A 12,699-nucleotide genomic window follows, 5' to 3' on the forward strand; every position below is an offset into this window, starting at 1 on the left:
GTAATTTAGAAGTGGGGGTCATTTTGAATTTGACTAGGAGCCAATCAGAGGACAGGTCCCTTTTTGGTCTCTGGTCATAAAGATAGGGTTACCAGGGCTACCAGGGAACTTAGATAAAAGGGAGGAGGTCTGTTTCCTCTACCAAACCAGATGATATAGAATTTCCCATAGAAAAATATATTCTAACAAATAATATCTTACAGTCCCCACCTTGGGAGGGAAAAACATTCAACAGATGTTTGACCTTTCAGTAAATAATACAATAATATAAAAAGAATGCAGAACAAAACAAATCAAAACATAATAAAAATTAAAACAGGAATTACAAAATACAAATAAACATTTAGTCAATGAACCTGTTATATGTAGTTGTGAGGTAGATTGGATTTACCAAGCTTATTACGTGAAACTAATGTCTCACTCTGAATGGTGATAACATCACTATAATAAGTACATATTAGAGGACATAGGTAATAAAACATACACATAGTAACAATTAACACAGATAAGAAAGTAGCACCTTTAAAAGCAAAATCCCACCAAGAATGCTTGTAAGTGATCTCCATATTTCCATCAGAAATCAAATGTTGTACCCCCTGTTGAACTGTTTTGTGATTGATTTTTATACTAGAAAGTTACAACAAAGGCTCCATAATCTATAAAACCTTTGCATCAACAGGTTTCAGGAACTCTGCAAACATAGCTGGCAACGTGGGTGCAAAATTTAAGTCTTGCGGAATATAAGGCAAGGTCAGATCACCAATCTTAATTGCACTTCTGGTTTGAACACAGAAAGTGGAATTAGTTATTTGACATTCCAAATGATTGTACAAATAATAGTTTGTTGTAATGCACTACGTGTGATTGCCTACTAGTCGTGCTTGCAAATATCCCATTTTATCCACAGGTACAGCAGGTAAGGTTGATAACTTCATTGTGTTATTAACCCTAAACTGTAATGGGTCTCCAGTAACGTTACATGTACACAACATTGTAGAGCGATAGGTAATACAACATTCAGTATCATCCACAACATGCCATGAGGTTCTCATTTGACCTACAAATGAAGGTAATTGTCGTAGAGTTAATACTTTTCCATGTGCAATAATACCTAAATCATACATATTATGCAGGAACTTCATCACATTTTCATCTGTATACAAAATAAAAACAAAACCTATAGTCTTAGTGTCTATATGCGGTTTCAATTGGTAACACTAACAGTTTTCAACAGTTATGGAAATTCAAGTGACAGGGATTGACAAGTTTGTACATCATATACATCACAAACCGAGTGTCTACTAACTACAGATCCAGTAACACATATTATAGAGTTTAAATGAGGATAACACACATGGATACTATTACAGCAGTTTCTACATCTAAGTCAGATTATAAATATTCAGAACAAATTTTAGGCTTGCAATTCCCATAATGGTTATGGAGTCTCATGGTTGTTTGTAAACTATTGCAGCATCAATGACAGCCCCCAGGAAACCAACGAGGAATAGCATCATAGTCTCCATTTTCTCTCAGGAAGACCTGAAAGATCAAGGGTAGCAGTGATCACTTAACAGTTTTTATCTGATTGATGTGAAACCATTTAAGAGTATCTTTGCCTTTTTCCTGAATTTTGACTTTGTACACTGCTGGACTTAATTTGTCCACAATGAGGAATGGTCCATACCAATCGGCTTCTAAGGTATGGCGTTTGTGTTTGTAATTTCGAACCATACATCTGTCACCAATCTGTAGTTCTTCTTCATGAACTTTGGTGTGAAAATATTTCTTAATTTGTCTCTGTTTGTGGCCTAATTGTTTAGCTACAAAGCATTGCATTTGATCTACAGACGCTAGGCAATTTCGTAACCAAGTCATATTAGCAGCTTGCAAAAGAACAGGTTGTTCTTCTAAAGGAAGCAAACAATGTCCTGGGACATGCATAAGACGTCCAGTCATTGCTTGATGTGGTGTAATTCTGGTAGTGGAGTGTGGTTTTGACCGCATTGCCATTAGGCACAGAGGTAATGCCTCAGCCCACCTTTTTGGATTGTCTTGACACATTTTTTTCAAAAGTGTTTTTAGAGTGCGGTTTCCACGCTCGACTACTCCTGACGATTGAGGGTGGAATGGAATATGTAATTTCTGGGTGATGCCTAATGCTTGACACATAACTTTCACTACACTGCTTGTGAAATGTGTTCCTCGATCACTATCAATCACCTTCGGCAGTCCCCACCTAGTGAACACATTTTGTATGAGAGTTTTCGCTACAGTGGCAGCAGTGGCATGCCTGCAAGGAAAAGCCTCAATCCACTTTGTGAATTTGTCAAGGATAACCAAAATATACTGGTTTCCCTGTGATGTTTTGGCTAAAGGACCAATGAAATCAATTTGAATATGAGTCCAGGTACCTTCCAGCGGAGTTGATAGTCTGAGTTTGGATTTGTGTGTGAAAGGTGCAGGATTCACCTGTAAGCAGACAAGACAGTGGTTACATGCAGTGGTCATGTCAGCTTTCATAGTCGGCCACCAGTAGTACTGTGTAATCTTCTCTAGTGTCTTTTCTACAGAAAATGACCTCCTACTGGTGAGTTGTGAAATAGGTCAAAAATATCTGGAGCTAATTGTGAGGGAACACAGACTACAGGGTATTCAGATTGTGGAATGTTTACCATGAGGACTTTGTCAGAATCACCCGCACCCACCAGAGTACTTTTGTGAGATCAAAACGTAGGTTGTGGAAGCGGTTTCTCCTGCAAATGCCACTGAATATTAGTCTGGATGTCTGAATCTAATTTTTGAATCTCAAAAAGAGACTGTGTGTTAGCCAAGGCAGAGACATTTTCATTGGTAGGCAATGGGTCTGGCAAATGCCACGGACCACAGTGTCTACCAGCAAATTTAGCACACCGATCAGCTTCATCATTTCTGATATGATGTTCACCTCTACGATCCTTTCTCACATGGGCCTTAACTTTCAAAACAGCAATTTCGCCTGGTCTCGACTGAATAGAAGACCAGATATGCTGTAGTAAGGTAGCATGTTTCAAGAGACGATCATCTGATGATCGGAAATTATTTTTGGCATAGAGAGGTAGCAATGTACATGCAGTAACAACATAAGCACTATCTGTATAAATATCTGCAGAATCATCAGTTATCCTAAGGGTTTCTAGCAAAGCTGCCAATTCAGAATATCGTGACGATTGTCCTGGACAAGAAAATTTAACAGTGTACTCAGGGAACAATACTGCAAAACCTGCTAGCAATCTACCAGAGTTCTTACAAATGTATGCTGATCCATTAATATACACATTCGGAACCTGTGAACACGGCTCAAAAACAAAAGGATTAGGCAAAATATCAGTGTCATGCAATGGACACTCATGTGGTTTACCCTGCATAAGCAACATTTGTGGAATCAATGTGGTTCGTTTACAATCAAGGTCTAAGTCACGTTGCAACATTAACAAAGTCCAATGTGAAAGTCTCTGTGATGAAACTAAAGTATCTGTGGGCTTCAATAACAAGTTCAGTGGAGTATGTGGTGTGTGTAGCACCACTTTGTTCAGTCCTGTAATATAAGTGAAATGTTTCACTGCCCAAAAAGTCGCTAACAAGTGTCTAGTGCACGTATCATACTGTCTCTCAACACCCTGAAGACACCGTGAAGCGAAGGCTACTGGTTTCAGCACACCGTGGTGTTCTTGACAAAGCACGGCAGTCAGTGCTTCTTTGGAGGAGCCCACCTCTAGGTGAAAAGGTAGTGTAGGGTTTGGAGTTAGCAGCACAGTAGCTTGCACTAATGCTTGTTTTAACTGTTCAACGGCTTTAGTGTGTTTCTCTGTCCAAGTTTCAGTACTGTAGAAATCTTCAGGCACCTCTTTCCTCAAAAGTTCATATAGTGGCTTTGCAAAAGTAGCAAACTCTGGAATAAAGTCTCGTTGGTATCCCATCAAACCTAGGAAAGAACGCAATGCAGTTTTAGTGACAGGCAAAGGCAACTTTGTGATTAGCTGAACCTTGGCATTGTCAGGTGATTTCCCCTCTGGAGTGAGAGTAACCCCTAGATATGAAACAGAGTCTCGAAACAATTGCACTTTCTTTGGGTTGATTTTCAAACCTGCTTGTGAAAGGAGACTTAAGAGTTCATCAAAGAGCTGAAGATGTTCTTCTTCTGTAGTTGTAGCAAGCAGTATATCATCGACGTATTGGACAAGGCACTCAGGTCTGGAAAAACCTTTTATAGCCTCAGCTATCCGCTTGTGAAAAATAGTTGGAGAATTATGCAAACCTTGCGGTAAGCGAGTCCATGTGTATTGCTGATTGTCAAAAGTGAAAGCAAATTTGTATTGGCAATTTTGAGCAAGTGGAACGCTCCAGAAACCATTGGAAATGTCCAGCACTGTGAAGACCTTACTGTCAGTTGGGACACGGGACAGTAGAGTGGCAGTGTCTCTTCCAATCGGTGCACAGGTAGGTGTCACAGCGTTGAGTCGCCTGTAGTCCACAGTCAGTCTCCAGGATCCGTCTGGCTTCCGCACAGGCCAAATAGGAGAGTTCGTTGTAGAAGTACAATGTCTTATGACTCCTTGCTGTAACAAAGAACTAATAACAGTTGCAACAGATTCGTGACTTTCAGTGGGGATCCCATATTGTTTTTGAAATTTGTGAGGAGGACCATTGATGTCTTCCTCCTGACCCACATTACCACAATCATGCTTATGCCTGGCAAACACATCAGAGTATTTTGCTATTATTTGCCTCACTGCATATTTTTCATTGAATGGAAGCGGTAATTCACCTGGTGACTTAATAGTACATACTGCATGTGAATCACTAACAGTATACACAACATTTCTGCCTCTGTTAAACCAAATCTGATTATTAGCGTAATCAAGTATTACACCTTCTCTTCTCAAGACATCTGAACCAATAATTGACTGACCCTCAGGTAAAGGCATTAATATAGGAGACCAAGTTGTTTGATAATCACCTATTTTCAAATTACATTTTATACCCTTCATAGCAGTAGTCATGTCTCCCTTAAACCCAGATACATTAGCTGTAATACCTGTAGATAATGTGTGTGTGTGTGGAGATTGAGCATGTAGGACAGACACAGAAGCACCAGTGTCTAAGAGCATGCATTGCTGTGGGCCTCCGTCAACAGCTGCTCTTAAGATCGGCCTATTCCATCTGTCCCGGTAGAGCTTCGTTTCTACCTTCAGGGAGGCCACGCACCCCTATGCTTGCTGTGCATGGGCTGCTTTCCCTATGAGATCAGTGCGCAGTTGTTGCACTTCCTGACGCAGGAGCTGCAGCTCTTTCTGCGGATACAGGGGAGGAGTTGAGTACTGAGGAGGAGTCGGTGCTGCCTTTGACTCATCATAGGTGGGAGGAGTCACGTTAGGCACCACCCCTCGGGGTGTCCCGGCCTGTCTGTTAAACTTGGGGTCAGTGTGAGTCTGATCTCCAGCGCGGTCACTTCTGCCCCTGTTACGCTTGTAATCAGAGTTATGTTTCTTTTCCCAGTGAGGATTATGAGGGGGACAACGCCCATATTCAGACTCAGTGTTTAAGAAAACATGAGGCCCCTCGACCTGGAATAGTTTTTCACGGGATTCTTTTTCAGTTTTCCCCTTATTATCAATTTTAACACATTTCCAAGCTCCTTGTTTCACAAATTCCTGTGCTCTGCAAATTTTAGGAAACAAATTCTCCCAATCCTTGGTTGCATCAGCTGAGATGCCCAGGATTGCTTTCAAATCAGGGTGTAATCCATGTAAAAAGGATTTCTTAAACTGTTCATCATATATATCATCATCAATTGTATCCAGAAACAAATAGAGAGCTCGTTTTCTCAGAGCATATGCCCTTACATGTTCGCCTTTTCTCTGTGTTGCAGAATAAAATTTACTTCCCCAATCTGCTGCATTCCAGCCACAAGCTTCGCTTATTAACTCTAAGACCTCAGTCCACGAAGTTGCTCTCCCCACTTCATCAACACTTAACAGGGATCTTAAAGTCGGAGAACATGCAGCTAAAACTATTGTTTTCCAATGCAGGTCGTTCAGTTGTGGGTGTAACTGAATGCAAGATAAAAGTCGAATTATTAATTCCTCTAAATCTGTCTCTAGAGTAATTGGACCCAAATCATCTTTGAATGCTCTCAGTTCCAGAGCAGTCAGACGCTTAGTTGTCTGAGGCTCATTACTGACTTGAGGATCATCAGAGCTGTCTGTACTTTCTGAATGACTTCGTCTTCTCGTACTTTCATGTATTGGACTCGGCTCTGTGTCGCTCGTCCTTACCATGCGTTTCACTGCAGCCCGAGTACGAACCACACAGACGGGAGCGGATTCAGGATTGAATTCACAGTCCCACGCCTCTCTCTCTAGCTCTTCCCAATATTCATCATCATCAGAGTCCAGTTCAGGACACGGACCTCCGACAGCTGCAATGATAGCAGTTTTCATGCCTAGTTTGGTTTTTAAGCGCATTACTATCTGTTTACATGCGGTGTGATTACTTTGGGAAACTTCGGTCGCAGTGTGTCTGAGAGCTGCCTGGCAATCATTGAACTGTTGCTGTAAAGTGCGGTTCTCTTGTCTCAGACTCTCATTGTCAGATCTGCGCTGCTCTTTATCGAAACAGGCAGCAGCTGCAATAACAGCATTACTGCTCACTGTCTGCATCTGAAGTTTCAACTCTGCATTTTGTAAAAGCAGGGCAGATTTCTCATCGCTAACACATTTCAATTTAGTTTCTACCTCGGCAGAATGATCAGATAAGATCTTAACACACTGAGCTAACCCATACAGAGCAGATCATTTCAGTTGTGACTTCTTCACTTTTTCGTTTGTTAACTCCGCTAAACAGGACTCTAAGTTCTGTAATGAAGTGCTCGGACACTTTGCTATGGCGTTTTTAATTCGGTCTTTATGGACACACCGGCTTGCCTTCTGACACAGATGATCCATGTTTGCCTCTGTTTACAGAAGGTAACTTTTCAATCACTCGCCCACACTTTATGTGGTTTTCCTCCTTGGAGTTGAAATCACTACACACTCCTAAGGTCAATGATCAGTTCGTACAATCCTGGCTATGCTGACGACACCGTTACGCGAGGTTCGTCTTTCAGGCAAAGTCGGATATACAGGCTATTCTGTCAATGCATGCACATTAATACTCTCAGAGCAACCTGTGACTTGTAGCAAATATCCGTCATCTCCCCGTACTGGCCACCACTATGTAAGAGAATCTGGAATGCTTGGTTTTCCAGTCAATCTAAATAAATAGTTGAACTGAAAACTCATAGTCAATTGGTTTCTCTTTTAAGATTCTTTTTAGAGGGAAGATGCGGTCAAGTCACAGATGTGCAATAATCATTTATTTTGACAAAAATAGGAAACTAATATCATTAAATTATATTACTGAAAATAAGTAATATTAATCTTCTGCTGGATTACAGTAAGAAACAGATAATACCCATTTTCTTCTTTCTCCTCACAGTACAGCTTATAGGCCAGTCTGGTCAGGCAGGAAGCGGTGTGTCTCTCTCTGTCTCTCCTCTCCAGCTCTGTCTTGTGTCTCGTTGCAGGATGAAGAAGTTAAGAGAACTCAAATTCTCTTTGTTTTCCCTTTTATGAGGTTTCCTTCCAACCAATAGCATTTTGCCACCACCATGACTTGGGTGCCTTATGCTAAAGTAATTTAGAATTGGAGGTCATTTTGAATTTGGCTAGGAGCCAATCAGAGGACAGGTCCCTTTTTGGTCTCTGGTCATAAAGATAGGGTTACCAGGGCTACCAGGGGCTACCAGGGAACTTAGATAAAAGGGAGGAGGTCTGTTTCCTCTACCAAACCAGATGGTATAGAATTTCCCATAGAAAAATATATTCTAACAAATAATATCTTACACTGGGTTGCATTCGCAACCTATCGTTATCTTTCTAGTCGGAAGCACTGCCCAAAGGGGAGGGGTTACTGTATAACAAAACCGTCGCAAGGGAGGAGGCAGTGAGCTGATAAGGGAGCCTGCCCCGAGGTGCACCGCTAGGGGGCCTCAGTAACACAACTCCAGACAGTAACCTCAGGGGCCGCGTAGGGCCGCACCTGAGCCGTCCAGGAACGAAGACCGTAGTCACGCTCTACTGGGAACAGTCTGCAATCAGCATATACGAAGTAGGGCTACAGAGGTTAACTCTTACGCCCTCCGCTTACAAGGGCAAGGCCGGCTGCTCTACTAGTGCAGCTAGGAGTGAGGCCGTAATCTACTTGCACAATGTCTGTCACGGGCAAATAAGCACTTGTGCAGCCTCCGCACAATATCATGGCAGTGGACCCCTGATCCAATAGGCCACAGACCCAATGAGAAATATACAATATAATACATAGCTGACTAGTCAACAGAGTAGTCAAGATGAACAATATACAATACATACATACAGTGGGGGAAAAAAGTATTTGATCCCCTGCTGATTTTGTATGTTTGCCCACTGACAAAGAAATGATCAGTCTATAATTTTAATGGTAGGTGTATTTTAACAGTGAGAGAGAATAACAACAACAAAATCCAGAAAAATGCATTTCAAAAAAGTTATAAATTGATTTGCATGTTAATGAGGGAAATAAGTATTTGACCCCTTCGACTCGGTGGCAAAACCCTTGCTGGCAATCACAGAGGTCAGACGTTTCTTGTAGTTGGCCACCAGGTTTGCACACATCTCAGGAGGGATTTTGTCCCACTCCTCTTTGCAGATCCTCTCCAAGTCATTAAGGTTTTGAGGCTGACGTTTGGCAACTCGAACCTTCAGCTCCCTCTACAGATTTTCTATGGGATTAAGGTCTGAAGACTGGCTAGGCCACTCCAGTACCTTAATGTGCTTCTTCTTGAGTCACTCCTTTGTTGCCTTGGCTGTGTGTTTTGGGTCATTGTCATGCTGGAATACCCATCCACGACCCATTTTCAATGCCCTGGCTGAGGGAAGGAGGTTCTCACCCAAGATTTGATGGTACATGGCCCCGTCCATCGTCCCTTTGATGTCGTGCAGTTGTCCTGTCCCCTTAGCAGAAAAACACCCCCAAAGCATAATGTTTCCACCTCCATGATTGACGGTGGGGATGGTGTTCTTGTGGTCATTCCTCCTCCTCCAAACATGGCGAGTTGAGCTCGATTTTGGTCTCATCTGACAACAATACTTTCACCCAGTTCTCCTCTGAATCATTCACATGTTCATTGGCAAACTTCAGATGGGCCTGTACATGTGCTTTCTTGAGCAGGGGGACGTTGCGGGCGCTGCAGGATTTCAGTCCTTCATGGTGTAGTGTGTTACCAGTTGTTTTCTTGGTGACTATGGTCCCAGCTGCCTTGAGATCATTAACAAGATCCTCCCGTGTAGTTCTGGGCTGATTCCTCACCGTTCTCATGATCATTGAAACTCCACGAGGTGAGATCTTGCATGGAGCCCCAGACCGAGGGAGACTGACAGTTATTTTGTGTTTCTTCTATTTGCGAATAATCGATCTAACTGTTGTCACCTTCTCACCAAGCTGCTTGGCGATGGTCTTGTTGTAGCCCATTCCAGCCTTGTGTAGGTCTACAATCTTGTCCCTGACATCCTTGGACAGCTCTTTGGTCTTGGCCATGGTGGAGAGTTTGGAATCTGATTGATTGATTGCTTCTGTGGACAGGTGTCTTTTATACAGGTAACGAGCTGAGATTAGGAGCAGTCCCTTTAAGAGAGTGCTCCTAATCTCAGCTCGTTACCTGTATAAAAGACACCTGGGAGCCAGAAATCTTGCTGATTGATAGGAGATCAAATACTTATTTCCCTCATTAACATGCAAATCAATTTATAACTTTTTTGAAATGCATTTTTCTGGATTTTTGTTGTTGTTATTCTGTCTCTCACTGTTAAAATACACCTACCATTAAAATTATAGACTGATCATTTCTTTGTCAGTGGGCAAATGTACAAAATCAGCAGGGGATCAAATACTTCTTTCCCTCACTGTATTGTGTGACAGCAAGACCTTCAAGCTGTCAGCGCGCAGCACAAGAACATCCAACTCAACTAAACAGTACAGAGTGGAAGCGCTCCATTGTGCTGACAATTTAGATTTCATACAAACTAACTATATACACCACGGGGCGTAGGAACAAACTCATGTGCCGCCCAATGGAACACAGGAGCAGTTAATGCCTGTCGAATAGCGCAGCTAACGCAGGGCAACTACAGCTCTTACCGTGTGAATAAAATAACTATGTACACAGCGGGACACTGGAGAAATGCCCTCCGCTGGAGAACAACAGCAGGGGTCCCCTGCCCATGGCATAAAACAGCCAGAGCGGGCCACAGACCTGCTGACCAATATATACAGAGCGGGGTATAGGCCAGACACATGCACCACCGCAACACAATTATAATGAACGAACTATATACAGGGCAGCCTCATAAGGCAACATGCTTTTAGGCCGCATGACAAGCCCTGGAAACACATCTGTACATGTAGGAGCAGCTCCTGTGGGTGCTAGCCTGGAAGGCATAGTCCAGTGGAAGGGAAGGACACGGTTCATTAGCTCCCTCAGGATGCACTTACAGGGGCAGACTGGGAGAGGAAAGGCAGGAGCCAGAGCCCATAGGCTACTGGGACTCGACTGCAGCCAACACCGGTTTCCCAATGTAAGGGACCGGTCCTGTCACATCCAACCTGTAGAACCGGGCAAATGTAAGTGTCGAGGCCCAAGCTGCAGCCACATAGATATCTGCAAAGGGGGTGCCTTGAAAAAGGGCCCATGATGTGGCAAGGCCTTGAGTCAAGTGGGCCACCAGGTGATCAGGCACCGGGGTCCTGGTAGACTCGTAGGCCATGGTAATGGTGTCCACAATCCAATGCGAGAGGCACTGCTTTGAAAGCGCCTGGCCCTGTGTCCACGCTCCATAAGACACAAACAGTTGGTCTGAGTGCCAAATGTCCTTAGTGCGTTCCAAATAGCACAGGGCCCGCACAGGGCAGAGCAGGTGAAGCCGACTCTCTTGCTCTGAAGCGAAGGGAGGAGGATGAAAAGCCATCAACTCAATAGGCCTGTTGACATGAAAAGGAGACAGCACTTTCGGGAGGAACGCAGGGTTAGGCTGTAGTGTGACCCTGGAGCCATCTCCCACAAAACGGACACACGATGGGTGTACGGACAGGGCGTGTAACTCGCTCACACATTTTGCAGAGGTGATTGCCAGCAAAAACGCAGTCTTAAGTCACACCAGCTTCAGCTCAGCTGAGTTCAGTGGCTCAAATGGGGCTTGGGAAAGTATGTCCAGCACTACATCAAGGTGCCATGCGGGCAGTGAAAGGGTGCGAGGTCGAGCTCCCTTTAAAAACTGCACAGCCAGGAAATGAGACCCAGGGGCTCACCATCAATCCAGACATGACATGGCCACCAGACACACTTTGAGTGTGGACGGGGACTTGCCCTGGTCCAACAGCTCTTTTAGAAATTACAATATGACCCCGATGGAGCAATTAATTGGGTCTTGACCGCCGTCTTGGCACCAGGTGCTAAGCATCCACCAGTGGTAGGAATACTTTGACCTCGTAGTGGGAGCCTCGAGCTGTGAGGCCGCATAGGCCCGTAGGCTTAACCACTCCGTGTGTGCCGGGGTTTCCGGGGACACCAGGTGACGCGGAGTCCGGGGTCTGCGGGGCCGAGAGTAGTAGACCACCAGCCATAGTGGGATCTAAAACCAAGGCACGCACGCACGGACCGGGAGAGCTAGCAGTGCTCGTTCTCAGCGAACTGAGAGAGCGAGATCTCCTATAGCCGCAGCCGTGGGCTGTAGTGAGGGCACAAGCCGGCGGAGGAGCACCTCACGTGGGCAAGATCTCTTACGACACACAGAGAGTCAGGCCGGGCAGCCGGGCCGTGGATTTGAATGCCGCTGCTAGTGCTCCTGCTATGGAGGAAAAAGCCCTGTGGACAAAAAACCAACACAGCAAGCAGTTGGAATATATAAGGCACTATATAAACATAACTATTATTTATAAAGTGTGCTATTTGTAGCCAAAACTGAAAACTGAAAGCGCACTGGAGTCCCAGAGTTCGGACAGAAAAGAGTTGGATTAACTATCAATAATAACCAATAGTACAAATAGACACAACCAAACAGCAATAATAATTATTGTAAAAAATAATAATACAGTCTAATGCATGGACAAGACATAGAGAGCTCATGTTCTCAGTCCGTGGCAAAGTGCCAAAAGAGGACAAATATGCGCTGACATCACCTTTTATGGAACAGGAAGTGGAAGGGACCTGTTCTGAGTGACGTACGCAGGGGCCAATGGCAGCTTTGATAGAGTGACATTTCGATCAGGTTCCTATGGAAGTACACAGAAACCCCTCCACCTTGGGCAGTGCTTCCGATAATGGTCCTGCTGAAGAGGAACCTAACATGAGCATTAAGGGAAAAAAAAGAACAAATGAACCCCTTACTAAGATTGTCACTGTTTCCCTCACACTTCTCCGACTTGCCACCAGAGGTCTAAACCCCATTTACCTGTTATTCCACATTCCTCAAAATCCAGTGCACTCTCTCTCACCTCCCTCAGCTTCCATTCGCTCAGCACTGCCCAGCACCTATTACATTACTTCTCTTGCCTGTATTTAAACCTATTGGTCACTTCTCTCATTGC

This window comes from Amia ocellicauda, chromosome 14 (genome assembly GCF_036373705.1).
Source record: "Amia ocellicauda isolate fAmiCal2 chromosome 14, fAmiCal2.hap1, whole genome shotgun sequence".
In the NCBI taxonomy this organism is placed as follows: Eukaryota; Metazoa; Chordata; class Actinopteri; order Amiiformes; family Amiidae; genus Amia; species Amia ocellicauda.